Source organism: Panthera leo, chromosome A1 (assembly GCF_018350215.1).
Source record: "Panthera leo isolate Ple1 chromosome A1, P.leo_Ple1_pat1.1, whole genome shotgun sequence".
NCBI classification, from domain to species: Eukaryota; Metazoa; Chordata; class Mammalia; order Carnivora; family Felidae; genus Panthera; species Panthera leo.
This window is the reverse complement of record NC_056679.1, coordinates 50,668,247-50,690,592: the sequence shown is the minus strand read 5'-3', so window position 1 is coordinate 50,690,592 and position 22,346 is coordinate 50,668,247. Positions and strand designations below refer to the sequence as shown.

At 43.4% G+C, this 22,346-nt stretch overlaps 1 long non-coding RNA gene across 11 annotated transcripts in view; it reads left to right on the top strand.

Annotated features, from left to right (window-relative positions):
• Positions 1-22,346, top strand: part of LOC122213853 — a 140,989-nt gene that overhangs the window by 44,078 nt on the left and 74,565 nt on the right. For 5 of the 11 annotated variants that reach the window (XR_006199662.1, XR_006199674.1, XR_006199669.1 and 2 more), the window contains 3 exons: positions 13,859-14,091; positions 15,299-15,368; positions 19,035-19,709. This is a non-coding gene — a long non-coding RNA (uncharacterized LOC122213853). Of the gene's footprint in view, positions 1-13,858; positions 14,092-15,044; positions 15,085-15,298; positions 15,369-19,034; positions 19,710-22,346 lie in introns of those variants that run through there. The other 6 variants (XR_006199655.1, XR_006199661.1, XR_006199663.1 and 3 more) reach the window with 5 other exon arrangements.

Sequence of the window (22,346 nt, the reverse complement as noted above, 5' to 3'; positions counted from 1 at the left end):
TGGGCTTTAAGAGTCAGGCCCCTGGGTTGGTTAAGTGTCTGACTTCGGCTCAGGTCATGATCTCGCAGTTGTGAGCTTGAGCCCGCATCAGGCTCTGTGCTGATGGCTCAGAGCCTGGAGCCTGCCTCAGATTCTGTGTTCCCCTCTCTCTCCTGCGCCTCCCCTGCTCGCTCTCTGTCTCTGTCTCTCTCAAAAATAAATAAACGTTAAAAAAAAAAAAAGGGTCAGGCCCCTGAGTTGGAAACCCTCTTTACCACTTGGTAGGTTACTTACTTCAGCTCTTAAGTTCTCTCTTCCTTTACCTCTTGGGTGGTCTTAAATTTTTAACAAGATGCTGAGGGTAACATATTTTAGCTCAGATGTTAACACAAGATGAAAAGCCAAAGTGCAGAACACAATCCAGAGCCAGGCTGCCGGGGCTTGGGAGGCTAGGGGACTCATTCGTTGGCAGTGTGTCTTTGGACATGTTGCTAGAGCTCTCTGTAATCTGAGACCCATTACAGTGTCTACCTCCTCATAGTATCCAGGGGGATTGGTTGAATTAATATGACCTCGGCACATAATAATATGGCTATTTCTATAGCAAGCACTCAAAAAAAAATAACAATTGACATCAGTAAGCAACGTATAAATTAGCCTATTTAGATTATTTTCTAGCACATCCATGCCTTTTAATGGTACCTGTCAGCCTATTAACAAGCTCTCCTTATTGGCTTTGAACTTTCTTACACCTGCTGCGAACTCTTTGCCTGTTGTTTTGGTTAAATTCTCTCTTACTAAGCATAATGTTAGTTCAAAGTGTAATACAGTGGGTAATGAGGTGACATTTCATTCTTTTAGGCTTTGAGAAACAATCATCATAGGAATGAAAGATTCTGTCCTTGGGTTTGGATTGACAACCAAAGGGTGGAAGTGAATTGTATGTGCCTTGTTCTCTAGGTTATCAGGGAATGGGTTTGCGGCTTCCTGAGCTGTGTGTTCTGATGTGACACTTCAGAGTTTTATTCCAGAGTTTTGTTCTAGAGATGCAGAAATGCAAGGAATCTAGCCAGGTATCCCCAGGCACTGTTGATGTATCCATTTACCAATATGTATTTGTTACTATTTTCTGGAAATATCTGTAAATGCTCTTGGTGCATTTTTAAAAATTTTTTTTAAAGTTTATTTATTTATTTTGAGATAGAGAGAGAGAGAGGGAGGGAGGAAAAAGTGGAGGGGCAGAGAGAGAGGGAGAGAGAGAGAATCCCAAGCAAGCTCTGCATCACCAGCTCAGAGCCCCATGCAAGGATTAAACTCATGAACCAAGAGATCATGACTGGAGCCAAAACCAAGAGTCGGTGCTCAACTGACTGAGTCACCCAGATGCCCCAGTTTTCACCTCCATTTCAATGTGCTCTGAATGGCATTGTACACAGGGACATTGAGAACAAACATGAAATGCTGGCAATCATATTTTTCTAGTCAATGATTGTTTACTCATCTATCCATCCACTTACAACATATTTATTGAGCATCTATTATGTGCCAGGAATCATTTCGGACACTGGGAATTCAGCAGTGTCAAATCCTTGCCTTCAAAGTGCTTGCATTCTAGGGAAGGGTGAGAGAGAATAGCCAAGGTCAGTTACGTATGCGGTGATAATGCACAGAAGACTGGTAGGGAGGTAGAATGGCTAGGAAAGCATAACTGAGAGGGGTGCTTGAACAAAGACTTGGAGGAGTTTGGGAATGAGCTGTGTGGAAGAGCCTTTCAGGAAAAGGAAACAGCGGATTGGGCTCTGTGCTGACAAGAGAGTGTGTGGCACATGTAGCCAGAGCAGGAAGGCCATTGTCATAGCTGCAGGGGAGTGAGTGATGGGGAGTGACGGGGGAATAGAGTCAGAGAACAGGGAAAACCAAAGGATATCATGGTAAGGAATTTGACTTTACTGAGGGTGGCATGGGAAGCTAGTGCTTGGTCTCAGACAGAGGAGTACAGAGCCTGATTTTCACCTTCCTGGGATCACTCATGCAGCTGAGTGAAAATAGACAGAAGGGGTAGGGAGACAACACAGGTCAAAGTAGAGAGGACAGTTAGGGCACTCCTAACATGATCCGGGGAGGGAGGACTATGACTTGGGTCGGGATTCTGGCCTGGTGGTGAGAAGTGGTTGGATTCTGGAAATATCCCAGAATGTGAAAATGGTACATACAGTCGCTCTGAAAAGTGGTTTGGCAGTTTCTAAAAAACAAAAACAAAAACAACCCCCCCCCCCCAAACAACAAACAAACACAAAACCCTAAATATACACTTATCATGCAGCCTAGCAATTACACTCCTGGGCAGTTATCTCGGAGAAATGAATACTTATGTTTACACAAAAACCTATACAGGGTTATTCATAGCATTTTCCTATGTAATAGTGAAAAACCGGAAGCAACCAAAATGTCCTTCAGTAAGTACGTGGTTAAACAACTGTGGGACATCCATACCATAGAATACTATTCAGCAATTAAAAAGGAAGAAATTAGTGATACATACAATAATTTCTTAAACTCTTTTAATGTTTATTTACTTTTGACAGGGAGAGAGAGAGAGAGACAGAGAGCAAGCAGGGGAGGGGCAGAAAGAGAGGGAGACACAGAATCTGAAGCAGGCTTCAGGCTCTGAGTTGTCAGCACAGAGCCCAATGCAGGGCTTGAACCCATGAACCATGAGATCATGACCTGAGCAGAAGTCGGACACTCAACTGACTGAGCCACCCAGGTGCCCTGATACATACAATAACTTCTAAGGACTTCATGGGTAACGCTGAGTGAAAAACAGCCAGTCTCAAAGGATCACACGTTGTGTGGCTCCATTTACACGACTTTATCAAAATGACACAATTAAAGGGATGGAAAACAGATTAGTACTCTGCAGGGGGGAGGCATGAGGGGAGGTGGATGTGATTATAAAGTGGTGGCATGGGGAAGTCCTTTGTGACAATAGACTAGCTCTGTATCTCGCTTGCAGTGGTGCTTACAGAAACCCACATTTTTTACTAACTGGCATGGTGCATGTACCCCAACGTTGATTTCCTGGTTTTGATGTTGTGCTATAGTCATCCGTAAGATGCAACCTCAACGCCAACTGGGTGAAGGGCACGCGGGATCTCTGTACTATCTTTGCAACTTCCTGTGAATGCATAATTTCTTCAAAACAAAAAGTTAAGCAATATTATTAGCAGATGTGGGGAGAACCATCAGGGGAGGCAGGGAATGAAGAGGGTTCTGAGGGTCAGGCAGAGTTGTGGTTCTTTCGTGGGGTCTTCTGCATTCTTTGGCATTCTTGATAGCATTCGTGGTTCCTTTTCAATTTCCGAAGTTGTGTGAGGCATAGAGCCCTTTAATAATAATAGAAGATGCTGATGAAGGCAAAAAATAAGCAGAGTCAACAGAGTTTGCTGACCAAGCTGATGTAGGGTAAATGGAAAAAGGATCTAAAGATTACTCCAAGAGTTTTGGCCTCAGCAACTGAAGAATTCAGTCGCAATTAACCGTAAAGAGGCTAATTTGGGGTTATGTATCAAGAGTTTAGTTTTAGTCATGATAAATTTAAGATGCCTATTTGACATCTTTGGAAATCATTAGCACAGAAATGGTATTTCGAAATACAAATCCAGATGAGATTACCAAGGGAGTGAGTACGGAGAATTTAGGGCCGAGCTTGGGATATTCCAACATTTAGAGATTTGGGAGATGAAGGGCGGCAACCAGGAAGGAAGATCAGGATGGACTGTCTGGACAAGTAGGAGAAAAACTGGAGAAGAGCCAGTGAAGAGGAGTTAAAAAAAGATAGTTAAAGCCTGTCACAAAAGCTGCTGAAATGTCAATGCGACAAAGACAAAACCATAGTTTTAGCAATGTGGCAGGCATCGGGGACCTTGATGGAGCTTTGAGAGTAAAAGTATGAGTGGCATAGATTCAAGTCACGATGCAAAGGGTTAAGTTCACTGCTCGTGAAAACTTCTGGGGAAACTTTGCTAGAAAGGGAAGGAGAAAATGTGGAAGTAACTAGGGAGAGGTCTGGGTTTTTAAAATTTTTCCTTTTTTAAGATGGGAAGGAAAGGGTATGTCGTGTCTGACGGAGGCATCTAGCTTAAGAAGGAAAAATGGATGCTGCACGAGAGAGGAAAGAACAGCTGAAGAAATGTCCTAGAAGAGGCAGGAAAGCCTGGGATCTAGTGCGCAGGTGGAAGCCCGGCCTTTCTCAGAAGACAAGGAGGGTTCGAGGGTACAGACGTAGATGCGCGGGGCAGCGTGCGGAGGTGTGAGCTCGCAGGAGTTCTCTTGCGGTAGACCCTGTCTTTCCAGTGGAAGAGTAGGCAAGGCCACAAGCAGCTGAGGGTGAGAGTGGGTAGGTGGGGCCGGACGTTTGAGGAAAAAGGGGAAAGTGGGAAGGAGAGCCAGGAGGGATGCCCCAGAGGAGACTTGCATGCTTCTTGGGAGTGCCTGTTAGGGTGGGTGATCCTGAGTGTGGCCATGGGGCTTTCAAGAGCACCTTTGTTCAGCCACAGCGCGAACGCTGTATGCAGTGAGATCCTTCTACCATTACTGCCGTGTATCTGTCGTCGCAAGGGCTGTACTTCCCGGGTAGTCAAAGATTCCACATCCTGCAACACTTGTGACCTTGTGTCTCTCTTTATTCTTTGAGCTGAGAGGTTAATTTTGAAATCATGGATTTTGGAGGAGAGAAAAAGGGAGAAGAGACCATGCCTCATGAGGGGAGGTATGGAAATCATAGTCAGGCGAACAGGAAAAAGAACAGTTGCATATTTCATCAGTGAAGGAACGTGAAAGGGGTTTAAGTCACTAACATGCAAACAATGGCCGTTTTAGCTAAATGAAAGAGTCGAGATATTTTTACTTGTGTTATATTCACTCAAACAAATATTTATTGAGAATCCAGGCACCGTGCTATGTCCCAGGGATGTGACAGCAGATGGTCACTGCCCTCGAAGAGCTGTAGGTACTGTGCAAGCAGAAATGTGAAAAGCGTGGCGAGTGCAAAAAAGCAGGGCTGGAAATACACATTTGGGAACCAGCAAGGGAGGTACTTGAATCCCATCTGGGCAGTGGGTGGAAGTGATTCAGAAGGAGGCTGAGCTCAGGATGCTTTTATTGAGATTTACCGGAAAAGGGAGGGATACCCAAGTGGCGAGCCTGGGGTGGGGGTTAGAAAGGCATTCGTGCAGAAGGTGAGAACAAAGATGATGGGGCAGAAGGGGACAGAAGCAGGGAAATAAGGGCTCCCTGGGAGAGTCTGTAGGGCTTGTGGTCAAAAGGCCCCAATGTGAGGGCCAGAGTGGAGAGGAACCGTGGGTGAGTAAGGACAAGAAGAGACGGGTGGGAGTAGGTTTTGACCACGGCCCCGCGTTTTATTGCAAAAGCTGTGTTCCAGCTGCATCTTGTTGCAGGGCTGTCTGGGACCTCGGAGGGAAAGCGGAACTGACCTGAAACAGGGAGGGAGGGGAAGAAAGTCAGCTTACTGGTAGATGTAGCTTCGAGAGTCCCCAGGGGGTGAGGCTCAGCACTGAACCTGCCTTTCTCGGCTGCCTAAACCTGGATCAGAGTTTGTACAACTTGTCAGTAAGCTGGTGGGGAGTGATGGAAGAGCCCTGGACTAGACAGACCTCGGGAGGCTTGGGTTCCTGTCTCTGATGCAAACCCATTGGGCAGGTCCTTTACCTCTGCACCCTACTTTGCTCATCTGTGAAACAGGCTCAGATTAGTCATTCCCCAGGAATGTTCTCTTGTGCTGTGTGTTAAACCTTAGTGCCTCGAAGGCTATGGTATTTCATTCCCCCTGGATGCCCAAGTGCTAGGCCTTTTGCATGCATGTGACCTGTCCTAATCCAGGCCTCTGGTGTAGTGCATTTGTGACCCGTCTGCACCTGGCCTCCTATTCTCTCCTTACTTAGTGTTACTGGTTGCCACGGAAGGTTTGGTAGTTTTGCAGAGAGGATGCTGGGCTGTCAGACTTGCGGGTGGATGCCCTGACAGGAAGGAGGAACGTGTGTAATAACCATGCAGATGATGATGAAGATGATGGTGATTCTAATAGCCAATGTTTATTGATCACCTACATTTTAAAAAATATATTATCACATTTAATCATCACAACAACCCTCTGGTATGAGCATTTCCATGATTTGCTTATACCCGTGGTTCAGAGAAGTGAGGTAACTTTCTCAAAGTCACACAGCATTTGAATCCATGTAGTCTGGCCATGGGCCTTCCCTTCACTATCACAGCAGGCTGCCTCCCTGTGTATAGGACTGACAGCCTTGAGCAGAGTGTGTGTATTGAGGGGAGAAAGGGGAAAGATGGCTGAATGTTGAGTCCATCATTCTTGCTGTTCCATGGTAGGCTCCCAAGTACCTAATGCTACCAGCAAGTTATCCTCTCTGTCAGTTGACTGGCTGAAAACTTTAAGAGTTAATAACCAGTGCAAGATGAAACTTACAGCTGTACCAGCAATGTCATTCAGCCAGGACAGAATGACTTTCCAGGGGTTACGGGACTTCAACTCAGTTACAACGATGCAGGGAGTTTGGAAGCTGCACTCTTGCCTCACCTTCCTCCCCGGCTTTGGAGGGCGCCCCCTTGCCCCCTTGTTACTTCAGCCTCCTCTGGCCAGACAGGAAACTCACCACGATGGGACACATTTTGTCCCGTGGGTCTGTTTACAGAAGGGAAACATGTAATTTGGAAGCAGTTACAAGCTGATTCTGTGACCGTTCATGCCATGGAAGGTGACCCGCGTTTGTGTCATACCTGACAGCTTGCAAAACGCTCTTTTCCGATACAATTATGGTTAACATTCACTGAGTACCTACTAGGTGCCAGGTTCTAGGCTAGGCAGTTGTGTGATTTCATGCAACCCTCCCAGTAACACTTCGAGTCTGGTTTCATTGTTATCTCCATGTTACAAATGAAGAAACTGAGATACAAAAGTTAAGTGAGTTGTTTAAAGTCACATGGTTAGTATGAAAGGGATTTGACTCAGGCCAAAATGATCCACTATAAAACAGGAATGCGGATTTCCCGTTTGTTTTAAGGAAATTTCCTTTGTTTGTCAAATTCAAGATGTGGCAACAGGGTTATTAGAAGTTTTCGGTTTTACGAGGGACTCTAACTACAACTTGAACGATGAAGAACTTTTTCCTTCGTCAGAAATCAAAACCTCCTCTGTCCCGCAAGGAATCTTTAATAATTTTCAGGTCTTTTCGCTAGCATGCCTTGGGCCATTTTTGTAAATAATTATCCCTTTGTTAAAAACGTCCTACAGCAGAGGTCAGTGGGTAAAGGAAAGAAATGACACATTTCTAAAAATCAGCTTTCCTCTTTCAAGTTCTTTTCTGGCCACTTCTTTTTCCTGTTGTGTAATCAGGCAGTTTTCAGTTTGATGAGGCAAGTCTGCTGTATCCTTTTGCTATGGATTTTGGTGGTTGGTCTTTGCTGATGTTTGGGGGCCAAAATTAGGCAGAGGGCCCTCTTGGCCGTGTCAGTCTCTCCTAGGCACTTAGCGTCCCCTTAATGCTCGGTAGACGTTAGTTACCGATGATGATAATAAGGTACACAACATTAGCTGTTCCTGCTGTTCAGCTTCCCTCTTAGGGGAGAGACAGCAAGAAGCAGAAATGATGGCCACTTCCCTGTTTAAAACAAGGCTCCTTGGGTGATGCAACTGTCCATTACCCTGTGAATAATCTATTGTGCTAAGAATGGAGGGACTAATTTAATTTCTCTCGTGCTACCAGGATCTGCAGTAACTCATATTATGATGCTACAGTGGCTTGCAGTTGTCTTGCTGGAGAATGACTAAGAATTTGGAAAATGTAATCCCTTGTGGTGATGCTGTTCATATTTTTTTTCACTCTGCTGACCAACATTCCTCTCCCTTAGCCTCCAGAACTCTTCATGAAGCCTGTGTGTGTGAAAGTGATTCCGGCTCTAAGGCAATGCGAGCTCTGTGCTTTCCCTCTTGTTTTGTTTTTTGTTCTCTGCCTCCTGATGAGCCCTGTGGCTGCCTGGACCCGTTTCACACGGTGGCTTCTAAGCCTGAGATGGATCTTCTTCTATCAGTGTTTTCACTCTGCTGTCATTTCTGTTATCAAAAACAGTAGGGAAAGGCTTGACTTCTAAAACTTAGAGTAGGCTTAGAGAGTAAGTGAACATATTTGCTAGTATGTGTAAGTGTTGGGATGCTGAAAGTGCTCAGTTTTTAAGCAATCCAGGGATCTGAGTGCTTTATAAATATTTAAGACTGTCTTGTTTGGACGTTTGAGAGACTAAAAGTGATGGGTAGATTGTGTGACTGCATTGATTGTTCAGTTCAACTCTTGTTCAAAGCAGTTGTGAAGGGAGAGTCTCCTGTTGGGGTCTGTGCATGGGTACGGGATAGAAGAACCCCATTTTCCATGTTCAGACAGGGTGTTGTGCTCTGAGGAGGAGAAACCTGCCCTTGGGATTTGAGGCGGCTGAGCACTGTCTGGGGCTCTGGGATCCTTGCCTGTGTTTGGGATGGTGCCAGGGGGCGTGGGGGGTGACTTTGTCCTTGTGCAGGATGGATTAGCTCCCTTGCTAAGTGACCTGGCAAATGGGTTGCAGAGCTTGGAGCATCTTGGCGGGGAGCCCAGGCTTGCTGGAACCTGTGGAGGTTAATTTTGTGTGTCAACCTGCCTACATGGGGCCCAGTTGTTTGGCCAAACACGAGTCTAAATACTGGCTGTGAAAGTATCTTTTAGATGTGATTAACATTTCGATCAGTGCACTTAGAGTAAGGCAGATTAACCTCCACGATATGGGTGGGCCTCGTTCAATTAATTGAAGGGCTTTTGAGAAGGCACCGAGGTCCTGGAAGAGAAAGGAATTCTGCTGGCAGTCTGTCTGTGACCTCGAGACTGCAATATCAACTCCTGCTGGAACTTCCCAGTCCGTCCTGGACCTGCCAGTTCCTACCATCACTTGAGCCAATGACTTAAAATGAATCGCTCTGTGTGTGCGTGTGTGTGCGCGTGTGTGTGTAGCAGTTGGTTTCGTTTCTCTGGAGAGCCCTAATACAGAACCCTACTGGATCCTCAGTGGAGACTTCAGCATGTGTTTCTGACGCTGTTGGAGGAAATGTCACCTGGGCTTCAAGTGTGGCTGCCCTTCCAGGGTGGCCTTGAGTCCCCAGTTTACTCAGGCTGCCTTGTGGTTTGGACTTCAACGTCAGTGGATTGTGATAGCTCATGTCCCTTTGGCTTCCAGCTCTCACAGGTGACAGATGGCTTCTTTGTATTTGCAGACTGGGATTTATTAGCCTACCCTGAGTATATGGCAATGTCTCTGAATCTCTGTTTTCTGTCTCTTAAGGATTAGGTAGAGAGGCATCATTGTTTAAAGGAGGTCAGGAAGACCTTTTGGTCTTCCAAAAGGTTGGAAGAGTCCTTTTAAAATGTTCTAGGAGAGCTAACATGTGTGATAAATATTATGCCTATTTAAATGGTCTGACAAAAATACTCCTTTGTAACAGGGGAGAAATAGTAACCATGCAGACAATTCCACTGATTGTGTCTATTTCAGTTCCCTTCATGTGCTTAGGGTGGACCCATCTGGGAAAAGCCACCTCCTTCATGGACCTCCAGCGTCACTGGACAGACCTAAATGTGGCTGAGGGAGTTAAAGCTTCTTTGTGAAATGGAAATGACAGAACATATTATTCTAGAAAGTTCTCACACTTTCATTCATGACTGGACACAAGTTCTCAACTGGAATTGTCTCCCAGAGGCAAAAATCCCAGGCAGAGAGGGAAGTTCCCAGTTTATTTTTAAGGGAATGGTGCAAAAGAATAGAATCACCCCCGCCCCCAGCCCCTGCCCCGACAAGGCATAACACATTTTATGGTTCTCTGGGGAAGGATCCTTTCCCATTGCTTTTTCTTTGCTGTGTTTGATTTAGAGCATGCAGCATCTCTCTCAAGTGTGTTTATTCCTTTTGGTTAAGTAGTGCCTGTGACGTTTACAGCCTAAAAGAGTAAAACGTATCTGTCATGTCTTAAAAAACCTAACCAACCAAATTGTCTTTTGAGACTTTTTGATTTCTTAATAAAACATATTTTAAAAAGTTGAAAAGCCCAGATTTTTAACTATGTATCTCAAAATAGTATTTTATTTTATTCAGGAAAAAATTTTAATGGATTAATCTTGCTTAATAATGTCTTTATTTTTAAGGTTTACATTACTTGAGGACCAGCCTTGGGATATTGTGATATATTAATAATATTTAATGTAAAATAGTTTCATCTATGTGTATAGAACCTGAATATTTCCTAGATTTCACCAGCTTATGGGAGTCACCTGACCCAGGTGACTTTCCTGGTAGTAATCCTCTGGTGCTATGGATTAACAGCCATTTCTTTCAAGAGGCAAGCCCTGATGTGTCATGATTATTGTATTGCTCAGGGAATCGTCCAGAAGACAGAGGAGGAGAGGGACCCTTGTAATACAGTCACTGCCTGGGGGGCTGCTGTCCTTGTGCTCTGCCTGCTGCCAGTCCCAGCTGTTGCTGGGAATCCAGCTGTCCTGGCCTCTCTGGTCCAGTAGAGTGGCCTCTGTGTCTCTACTTGGCATGCAAGACTTGGCCTTGACCTCTCATGAGCTGGAGCATTTATCCTTGGAGTTGCCATGGCCGGGAATTCTGCCTCCTGACCCCTGGGACTTGCTCATCTCACCCTTTGGTCAACAGTAAAAGGCCCTTCCTTCTAGAGCCCCTCCCTCCGTTCTTGGCCATGCGGGTGTGTGGGAGCTGTCTCATGAGAGAGACTCCAAGAGATACAGCTATTTCCATTATTTTACCAAGTTCTTCTGGCAAAATTTGCACAGCAGAGAGGCTTAGGGTCTTAGAAATACAACTCTGCACATTAAAAAAAAAAGTCTTTCTATATGTTTCTCTCCTTTTTAGGGTGCATAGCAGTCCTCCTCCCATCATTTTTGTGGCCCAGAGGAAGAGTAAAAATGGAGACTAACATATAGAAGTCTAAAGACTTAAGAGTATAAATCAAATGAACATGTTATATAAAATGTATCTTATCCTTTTATTTTATATTAAAGTTTTTATTTATTTATTTTGAGAGAAAGAGAGAGAGAGAGAGTGGCATGAGCACAAGTGGGAGAGGGGCAGAGAGAGAGAGAGAGAGAGAGAGAGAGAGAGAGAGATGGAGAATCCCAAGCAGAGTCCTCACTGTCTGAGCAGAGCTGGACTTGGGGCTCAAACTCATGAACCATGAGATCATGACCTGAGCTGAAGTCAAGAATCGGATGCTTAACTGACTTGAGCCACCCAGGCATCCCTCTTATCCTTTTATTTTGACAAATATCTCTTTATTACAACAATTCTTCTATTTTAAATTTCAGCCTTTTAATGTTTCTGAATTTGTTTTATATTTTCTATCATGATTTTAGCTTGTTTTGAACCTCGGTGATCTAAAGTACAAAAAGATAAAATATAGTTTTACTAACAATGTAAAAGATTTGAACACATTTAAAAAATAAATGAAAATAAATGTAAACCCTGAAAAAACTCTTTTCATATTTTCAAAAGGACAATTTTTTTTCTGAAATATTAAAAAAGATGTACTGAAATTAGGAGATAAAATTCCAATTGGAATTAATGGCTATCATACATTGCAGTGAATCTTTTAAATAGAGCTGGCATTAAAATTTTCTGAATATAAATTAAATCATTTAAATATGACCATAAAAATAAAACTATTATTACTTCTAGTGTTCAATGTCCATCTACTTGCTGGGCGTAAAGAAATGATATTTTGCTTCATGCATGTCATGTCTGGATCTCTATGTGTAGCTTAAGAGTATAAACTTAAATATGCATAATTTAAGAGTAACACGAACTATTGAATACGGAAGGAAGTCCCTCATCTTCCACATGCAACTGTTGTGAATGGTGGTGTGCTAATTTGCCAGTGTCTCCAGAACCTCAACTTGGAACATGAAGAAAAGGAAGACAACGGATGCTTAGTAGCAGTGGGAAACGATATGCTTTATTATGCAAGAATCCATTATTTCATAGTATCAGAGAGGATTATGACACGTTTTTTAATTTGTTTTTCCCTTACTTAAATACTTGGGCTGCTTGAATCCTCCCTGTGCTCTGAAGCATTGTCAATCACTGAAACTGGCAGTGGCATAGACCATACAACCTTCATGGCATTTGGATACAGTTGTTGTGTCTTTCAAAGACAGGGCCAGAATGTGAAGTTTCCCTGGGGTTTGAATGGCACTAGTAATGAGAGCAGATATCTAAGACTATGGATTGTGCTGAAATTCTGAGTCCTGGATCCCAAGAGACAGAGATACCCAGATGTTCTTTACTGAATTCCTTTCGCTTGGGTTCAAGGCCTTACGTGCCATCCAGAGACTGAGTTTTTTTTGTTTTATTTATTTATTTATTTATTTATTTATTTATTTATTTTTTAACGTTTATTTATTTTTGAGACAGAGAGAGACAGAGCATGAACAGGGGAGGGGCAGAGAAAGAGGGAGACACAGAATCTGAAACAGGCTCCAGGCTGTCAGCACAGAGCCTGACGCGGGGCTCGAACTCATGGACCGTGAGATCACGACCCGAGCCGAAGTCAGACGCTTAACCGACCAAGCCACCCAGGCACCCCCAGAGACTGAGTTTTAAAGGGTGGGTGTCAGTTTATTGCCTTGCACTGTACCTGCTGGCACCTTCCCTTTGAGTAGTCAGGGCTTGTGCTAAGTCTCACTCATCACACCAGCCTTTCATTAACAGTGCTTTTCTCTAAAGCATCTGTTTTTCCCTGGACTTCTCCAGCAGACATATTTAATGTACATGAATATCGTTGTCACTGTTCAAATCCTTTCTTACGGAAATGTGGCTAGAACCTTTTTGCATGTCCCTGAACATCCTATGATGGTGAAAGATACTTCTTCTTAGGGTTTTAGGGAAGACCCTAAGTACTTCAGCAGAGTTGCCTAAATCCACATACTGGCCCAGCACCATCCCAGTTTAATGTACCAAAAAAGCATGCTGTTACATTTAAATTATCATCTTTCTAAATGGTTTCTTCTCAACACTGTTGGTCTAAAAAATGACAACATATTCCAGGTATTTAATGTGCTTTGAAGATGGTCTGCTCCTTGGTTCTTCTAGTGATCTTACTTCCACATAGGAGGTTGGCTCCACCCCCGTGTAAAAATGGAGACAATTTCTCCTTGGGCAACACCCTCGGTTTCTAGTCTTTTGGCTTCTCTGAGAAGGCCTCTCTCCCCAGCTCATCTGTAGCCATGCAGAGCAGATCCCACTCAGATAATTTATAAGAGTAGAGAATTTAGGGGCTCAAATGATTTCTGGCTGAGACCAAGCATTTAACTTTCTGGGTATCATTCGTCTGTACTGTATCTCTCACCAGTCATAAACTCTGATTGTAATTCTTCTTCAGCCACCTGTTTTCACACCAGTGCCACCTTTTCAGCGCCTCCCTTAAGTGTCAATTTCATACCCCTTGGGGCCCTTCTTCCCTTTTCCTTCCCCCACCCTCCATATTGAAATTGGCATGGTGGCCTAGGGCAGGCCTTGAATCCTAGCTCCACCATTTGTTACAATGTGACTTTGGAAAACATCCAGCCTCTCCAGAAGCGTCAGTTTCCTCATTTATAAAGTGAGGATTGTAATGCCTACCTCCTAGGGTGGTGGGCAGGATTAAGTGAGATAATGCAGGTAAAGCACTCGGCAGAGATCTGACACAGAAGGACAGTAAATAGTATCTATTGTCATTTAGAAATCCCTCCCCCTTGTTTGTCTTCAGGTTGTTTCACAGCTGTACCTGAACATTGGCTCCACTAAAGGAAGAGAATTGAAAGGGAATTTGAATTTCAAAGCTGAACAACAGAAGCAACAGTGTTGCCATAATCTGCAGGCTCTAACTTGAACACAGAAAAGCAGGATGCCTCCTCAGAGATAAACTGCCTTAAGAAAGAAGGAGATTGTTCCACGGATGTTATCAAAGCTTAATGAACTAAATATTGTCCTTCTCTCCAGGTATGGGTTTTGGCATTATTTCCATTTCCAATGGAGTTGAAGTTATTCATAGAACGTTACCTTTTATAAAATCCTGACAAGCAAATCCCCACCAAATCCCTAAAATGGAAAAATTCAAACCCAGTCCATCTGGCTCTCATGCTGTCTTAGCCCTACCCCCACCTCCCAATAATGATTCCCCAGGGCAGTAAGGGTGGGCAGGCGGGCCGTGTGAGGACCTGTGAGGACATGTGGTTTCCGCAGGAAAAGAGGTCACACTTTGCTTATGAGGAAGCTCTACTTCTGGCCCTGCAGGCAGTTTGCCATCCCAAACCCAACCAGCCAACCAAACAACGCCCCCACCCCAAGAATTTGTACCTTAAAGGAAATAGAACTTGAGGTAAATGAGAAAAAAATAAATAAAACATCTATTCAAAGCATCCGATGCCTTAGTGAGCAGAAGAATGACACCTTCCTGGAATTAAAGTAATGGAAGCTGTCTTTTAACATGTTAATTGTCTATCTCTGCTTGCTTCCTCTTAGCTTTACCGGGTACTCCTGAAAACTCACAGCGTTCCCTCCCTCCTGCTTTTAATCGCACTGTTCCCAGGCCACAGCCCTCTCTGTAGCTGTCCAGGAATCCTAATGGTTCAAGGTCTTGCTGGACTTTCTATTCCTCCTGAGACTTCCCTTCTTCCTGCTGCCTTTTCATTATTCTATAATTTTTTTCAGTTACATTTTTAACTATGTAGGAGCAAAGACCATGTCTTGTAGTTTTAAAAGGCCACATCTCTTACAGTGCCTGGTTATAGTTCTGGGCACACAGTAGATGTAAATTGAATACATTTTATCTGATGTTTCGAAGACCTGCCTTTTACTTGACCAGAAAATAAGAAAATTTTGCCAAGTCTTTTATCCCTTTCAAAATACAATTTTTAATTAAAATGTTTATTTTTTTTGTTTTTGAGACAGAGAGAGAGAGAGAGAGAGCGAGCATGAGTGGGGGAGGGGCAGAGAGAGAGGGGGACAGAGGATCCAAAATGGGCTCCTGGCTGACAGCAGAGAGCCTGATGCAGAGCTCAATCTCAAGAACCCTGAGATCATGACCTGAGCTGAAGTCAGATGCACAACCGACTGAGCCACCCAGGTGACTCCTTTCAAAATATGATTAATAAGACTTTGAGAAAAACCCTGCTTCCTTTATGTTTTAAAATTTCTCTGCTCATAGGATTCTCGGATTAATGCAAGGCTGCATCCTGGACAGTGAACATTAGAACATTAGAACATTATACTTTCAGGTAAGCAGGGAAGGGGGCCAGGTGTGCCTGAAAGTCATCTGGAAGAGTGAGGATGGTAGAAACACCAAACTAGAAAATAAAATTCGTAAACATTGTAGAGGTTTTACTGTTACCCTAAAGATCATTCCAAATGTACCAGACAACAACCTCAAATTCCCATGACACTAAACAAGCAGGGCTTCTGGAAAATCATCGCTTTTCGCTTGCCTGTTTTTCTTGATTCGACAAAGAAAACAACATGTAAATGGGTCTCGGCGTAGTGGCCAAAGGAAAAAGGAAAGCCTCAAACTCAGAAGGTCGTGAGTGTGCGATGACCTTTAGTTACTTTTCTCCTTTTTATCTGCTGCTGTTTGTGATTCAGGAAAAACGGCTCTTCATGTTGTCCGGGCTAAACCTGCTCTGGCTTTCCTTTCCATTTTTAAAAGGCTCTCAGCAGATGCTATCTTCTGGAAAACAAAACAAAACAAAAACAGCACAAACCCACAGATCACTCTCCCTCCCTCCCTGTGTAAAACCTGCACGCTCTGAAGTGAGAAAACAGTGGTTCTTCTGTCTTTTTATTTCTCTGTGCGCAATGGTAACTTTGGCTGTGTGCTTACGTCTCATAGAACCTTCTTATTTTAGGGTATTTACATTATGTTCTTTGTTGCAAATTCACATTAGAGAATATAGCTAGGGAAGGTTGTACTAATTACAGCATAAATCATTACAGTGACTACACAACAGAGGCAGTTGATAGATGGATTATCGAAAAGGAAACGCTCTATCATCATTTTCTGTTCTCTTGGCAGAAATGCCATTTGTATGAGGCAAGCAGGTCTGGTTAGTTCTGTTGCTGATTTTAATCCTTCCTATTTTTCCTTCCTTCTTGCCTCCTCCCCCGCCCCTCCCATTCTCAGCCTGCTATGCAGTGGTTCTAAGGTATAAAGACGTCCCAGAGTCCAGTATTTGCCCACTTAATATAGGAAGAAGGACACGGGCTTAGGTCTGCTGCTTTCGTTAAGATCAACTTGTGTAGCTGCATTTTAGCTCATGGACACAGAATCAAACTTCTAAAAATGTTTGGTTTCCATGTTTACTCCACTCAATGTGATTCTTGGTAGTGTCTGACTCATTATGTCACACAGATTTTTCCACATATTTTAACATGTATTTCCCTCCAGTCCTTGTTGAATTAAATTTCAGTGCTCCTTAGTTCTTGCTGATGATTCTTTTTCAGGAATGGTGTAATAGTAAATTAAAAAAAAACAAAACAAAACAAAAACACAGTTCCTGGGAAATCTGACATTTTTAAGGCGTGTTTTGATTTTGCAAGAAAATGAGTGTGACTTTTTTTTCAGTCCCTGCCCAGCTATTTGAGAAAAATCAGAAAGCGGAAGCTAGATAGGGGCTAACGTGTGTCCCAGTGTGTGATGAGGAATAGTCAATAATCACTTGTGAAGCCCCTGGAGTTTGCCTGTCACTATGGAGACAAATAATAATGTATCTGTAATACTGTATCGGTAATATTATCAATAATATTAGCTGGAGTTGTGAACACCTTTGGTTTTGAAACGAGCTTTGAAACCCAAGGGTAATAAGAATAGAGCAACCAGGAGTTCAGGACTCACAAAACATGTATACCTTGGAGTGAGGGAAAGACCCACGTCTATTTGTTCAGCTTGCAGAAGAAGAGATCAAAATGAGATGTGAAAAAGGGAGCAGGCTCTGTCCCCATTGTCCCTCAAGGCCTTCTAGAAATAGTCTAGCAGAAGTTGGGTGACTAAGCTTCTGGAATGTTCATGCAAAATTCTTTCACTGGGTGAGAGCATGGGGCAGATGGTATCTGTGGTCCGTCCATTAGACATGGAGAGAATTCAAGTCACCCAGTGGACAAAAGCACAGGATGTCATCGGGGCCGAAGCTGGCAGTCTGGCATTGAGACTTTCTGGTGGCGTGGGGCTCTCACCCCATTTCACATAGTGGTTCCCCTTGCTTCCGGTTTGCTGTGAGCTGTGAGGGTGTGGTCCCAGTTCACAGCCAGGGAAGTCAGCAAGCAGGCACCAGGGGAGGGGGCTGCTAGGAGCCAGGAGCACCCAGGCTACTGTCACAAGTCAGGGTCGCATATTTTGTCTGGTCAGACGGTGCGGGGAATTTGTTTATCGTTACCAGGCCTAAGTTATTCTTCCATTAGGATCACAAGAGTTTCCTCTTGCTCATTTTAGAGAAGTGAGGAGGGTGAAAGTTCAAGGTGTTTGTGGAGATTGCCAAAGAACACTCTTCTAAAAGCTAGAGACCCTTTCAGTGAGGCCCCAAGCACAGTGTGAACGGAATACCAAACATCAGTTAAGATCTGTGTGTCATCCAGGGAGTCAGCTGTCATGGAGATTTTCACTATATTGTCACTAAGGCATCACAGAGACAGCCTAGTCCTGGAATGGCTTTGGTGTAGCAAAGCCGATAGGAAGAAAAGAAAAGGCAAGTGTGGGCTTTGGAGAGTGAGAGCGATGTATGAGAAATACATGGTTGTATGGGGAGGTGGAGGAGAGAAATCACTACGGGATGGGAATTTGAAGCATGGAAATAGGAAAGGAAAAAGAGACATTCTTTGGATGCTAACAGATCAACTAAAAAATGAGATTGACTAGGGCACCCGGGTGGCTCAGTCAGTTAAGCATCTGACTCTGGATTTTGGCTCAGGTCATGATCCCAGGGTCATGAGATTGAGCCCCGTGTGGGGCTCTGAGCTGGGTGTGGAGCCTGCCTGGGAATCTCTCTTTCCCTCTCCCTGTCCCTGTGCCCCTCTCTCACTCTGTCTCTCTCTCTGAAAGAAAGAAAGAAAGAAAGAAAGAAAGAAAGAAAGAGAGAAAGAAAGAAAATGAGATTGACTTATAGAAACAGAGATCCCTATTAACTAAGTTAGAGGAGAAGCAGTAGAGATAATTCTGTTCCATCTAAAATAGGAGTCAGCCTCTCTTCTTTCTGTGCCTCATCTTCCCTGTGAAGCAGGGCTCTTCTCTGATGACAGGTGTTACCTGACCCACCCCCACCCTAAGGTCTGAAAGTAGACACAGCCCTTGGTTCAATCCAGGACCCAGGTAGGGCAATCACACTGATACACACTTGAAGTAGACTTGATTTCTCCCCCAAATCAGGTAAAGGATAGCTTTGTATCCCAAATTTCATTTTAGTAGAAATCAGGAAGTTTAAGAAGTCCATGGGAAAGGACATTTTTCATTTCATTTGTTTTCATTTTGACAACATTTGATCTGAAACACAAGAACCTAGAGGTGGTTTTTAAAAACTGGTAGTGACAACAATAAAACACCTGTGAATGAGATATTCAGGCTAAGCCAGAGACCAGTCCTAGTCCCGGTTTCCTGTGCAGCGGGGGAGAAGGATACCCATCTTTGTGGAAGGGGAAAGAGAAGTCATGCTTGTTGAGTGATGCCCCCAGCTCAGGAACTGGACCAAGCACTTAAATAGCTGCAATCTCATGTATGCACCATAACCTCGAAATTACGTGTCATTATTTATTAGTGTTATGCAAAAGAGGAAAATGTGACTTTGTCACATAGGAGAAAAAGAATATATAGGTACCATGATATTTTGAACTATATCCTCCATTTATTGGGTATTTGGGGCTTGGATTGAAGCCTAAGTTTCTATTCTTGGCTTTCTTTTGAGAAATTGCCACCTCGTCTCTTCGGTGAGAGTACATTGATAGCCTGTTATTCCTGTCATTGTCACTCCCTGGATGCTACTCCTCTCACTGAGATGGTAAGAAGGGCTGGAGATCTGTAAGCCATGGTTCCCTGCCATCCTGAATCTTCACTTGTGGCTCCTGAAGGTGATCTCTGAGGAAGCTCGGGTAAGCCTTGTAGGCAGACAGTGGGACATCTCACCTGACCCTCTACCAATTCAAGTTAAGCAGCTCTTTTACTTCTGATGGAGAGTTCCTGTGGGAGCAGCATGGAGCACATGTCTCCTCCCTGTGAGATCCGGTCTTAGAATGTGGTTAGGGACTGAACTGTGCCTTCTCCAAACCCTAATTCATATATTTAAACTCTAACCCTCAATGTGACTATATTTGGAAATGAAGTCTGTGAGGAAGTTGAATAAGGTCATAAGGGTGAAGCCTTAATCCAATAGGACTAATGTCCTTTTAAGAAGAGGAAGAGACACAAAAGATTTCTTTCTCTCCCTGTGCACAGAGCAGAGGCCATGTGAGGACACAGCAGGAAGGCAGCCATCTTCAAGCCAGGAAAAAAAGCCTTTCCAACAACCAACCCTCATGGCACCTTGATCTTGGACTTCTAGCCTCCAGAGCTGTGAGAAAGTAAATCTCTGTTGTTGAAGCCACCCCAGTCTGTAGTTATTTTGTTGTGGCCACCTGAGCAGACCCATACAAGTGGCTTCTCCCAAAAGCTGAACCTGAGACAAGGGTTTGAGTACAAGTAGGTTTTTTTTTTTTTTTAAGTTTTATTTATTTATTTTTTTTTTGAGAGAGAGAGAGAGAGAGAGACAGAGTACAAGTGGAGAAGGGGCAGAGGGAGAGGGAGAGGGAGACACAGAATCCAAAGCAGGCTCCAGGCTCTGAGCTGCCAACAACAGTGCCAGACCGGACGTGGGGTCCAAACTCACGAACTGAACCGTGAGATCATGACCTGAGCTGAAGTCGGACACTTAACTGACTGAGCCACCCAGACACCCTGAGTACAAGTTGTTTTTTTGAAGTATGATCCCAGGAGCATGGGGAGACAGTGGGGGAAAGGAGGCAAAGAGGCAGAAAAACCAACGAAACATGCAGAACGAGTGGACCGGGACTGTGAGAAATCGGGCAGGTTCTGAAAGACTGCGGACACAACTGAGAATCTTCCTTCTGCCCAGTATTATCCATCGGCCCCTGCCCCTCGTTCACTGAGGGCTCCTTCTGGGGCGACTTCCAGCCTGCCAAGCTTCTCGCGCCGTCAGAGACAGCGGGCACGGGAAGGGGGGCAGGAGCTGAGATAAATGTTTACTGTAAGGAAAATTGGCTGTCAGGGAAACTTGCTAAAAAAAAAAAAAAAATTGAATGTAGTCATTTCTTAAAACTACAGAGTCAAATTTTAGACAGTATTGATGGATTCCAGGCTCTGCAGATTAGAAAACGAGCACGTGTCCTCCAGCTTTCCCTGTCTTCTGGTTTTTTAAAAATTATTATTCATATTATAATTTTTCTATTGTTAAGATTCTTGAAATACCTATTTTGGTGAAGCGCAGTTCTATTTATTTATTTGTTTATTCATTGAGATGTAATTGACACGTACCACTGTCTTAGTTTTCTGCATCCGACATAATGATTTGATAGAAGTGCATATCGCGAAATGACACTCACACTAAGTTTAGCGAACATGCATCGCCTCACACTGAGGCACTGAAGAGTGGGAGGTTTCTCTTCGTGTTTCTTCTTCTCCGATGCAAAGAAGCTGGGCTGTGGAGGGTTTTTTTCAAGTCTAAGGCTGAAGGTCCTGACTGTAGATCAGGCACAGGAGTGTTAAGTATTCCTGCATTGCCATTTCCAGATGCAGATTAGCTGTGGTGATTCACCAGGTGAGTTAGTCCTTTCCTAATTTGCTTCCTGCAGACACAGGGTCTCCTTGGAGCCAGACTGATGCTTGTCTGAGTCTTTCTCAAGCTCTTCTTTGGACTGGCTGGCCTCTTTACTTACCTAAAAAATTTTTTTCTTTTTTCTTTAGAAAAATAGGTTACAAATACCTTAATTTGTATTTTTTAAACCGGAAGAGGAAGGTAAAAAAGAAAAATATTTTCCAAAGATAATATTTAGGAAAAATGTCTTTTCTGAAAGCTGATTATTGAGTTTTTAATGGTCTCACGCTAGAGTTAAAAATGATCTTTCAAGGTTGTTGGGAATAGACTGATAGGCATTTTCAAGACTGTAGTATCTCCTTTTCTGAGTCTCCTAAGAAAAGGTTAAATAGGAATGAGTTTTGCCTGGTCTGCAATCATTACTGTTTAGAAGAAAGTGGATTTTTAGACAGGTTCTTTCCAGATCTATGATTCTATAGTAAATCCTTCCAACTTTCCAATGTAAAAGTACTATTTATAGAAAAAGCAGGGAAGGAAGAGGTATTGTAAATCATTTTTTATAGTATCTTTGGTGATTCCTAGACCGAATGTTTTTTATTTTTTTTAACAACTCATTTGACATACTGATGATAATAATTCTTTCATTTTTCTGTTAAAGATCTGTGTCTCACTTAAAAAAATGAACATTGTTCATATGATCTTAGATAATTCTGTTATGTCAATAAATAATTTTTCTTTTAGGTTTGAGTATCCTGGAATAAGCTACCTTTAAGTCTTCATCTCTACCTAAAAAAAAATATTCTAAGGGTTGGCACATTGTTGGGATTTATCATGTTGCTTTATTTTTTTAAATTTTATTATTTTTTTAAGTGTTTATTTATTTTTGAGAGAGGGAAAGAGAGAGAGCGAGAGTGTGAACAGGGGAGGAACAGAGAGATAGGGAGACACAGAATCAGAAGCTGGCTCCAGGCTCCGAGCTGTCAGCACAGAGCCTGATGCAGGGCTCGAACTCATGAACCTGAGCCGAGGTCAGACGCTCAACCGACTGAGCCAGCCAGGTGCCCCGCTTGATTAGGTATTTCTTATGGCTCCTTTTCTCCATAATTCCTTCCCAGCTAGCATGAATGCTTAATCCAGTGGAGGAGCTTTCTCCTTTGAGCCTTACCTCTCATTAAACCCAACCTTCATTCCTCTCTAGAGATGGATTATGAAAGGAGTGGATTTAAAGTTCATTGCCTGGTCATGAATGAACATGGTAAAGAGAGATGTAGGGGCAACGTTAAATTACAAAATGTGCGCTTAAAAAGCTCATCATTTTGCTCCCATGGGAACTTCTTGATTAAATTTGCTTTAGCAAATAATGCCATTCATAAAGAAAAAAAATCTACCCAAGGGCCTTGGTAAAATGAA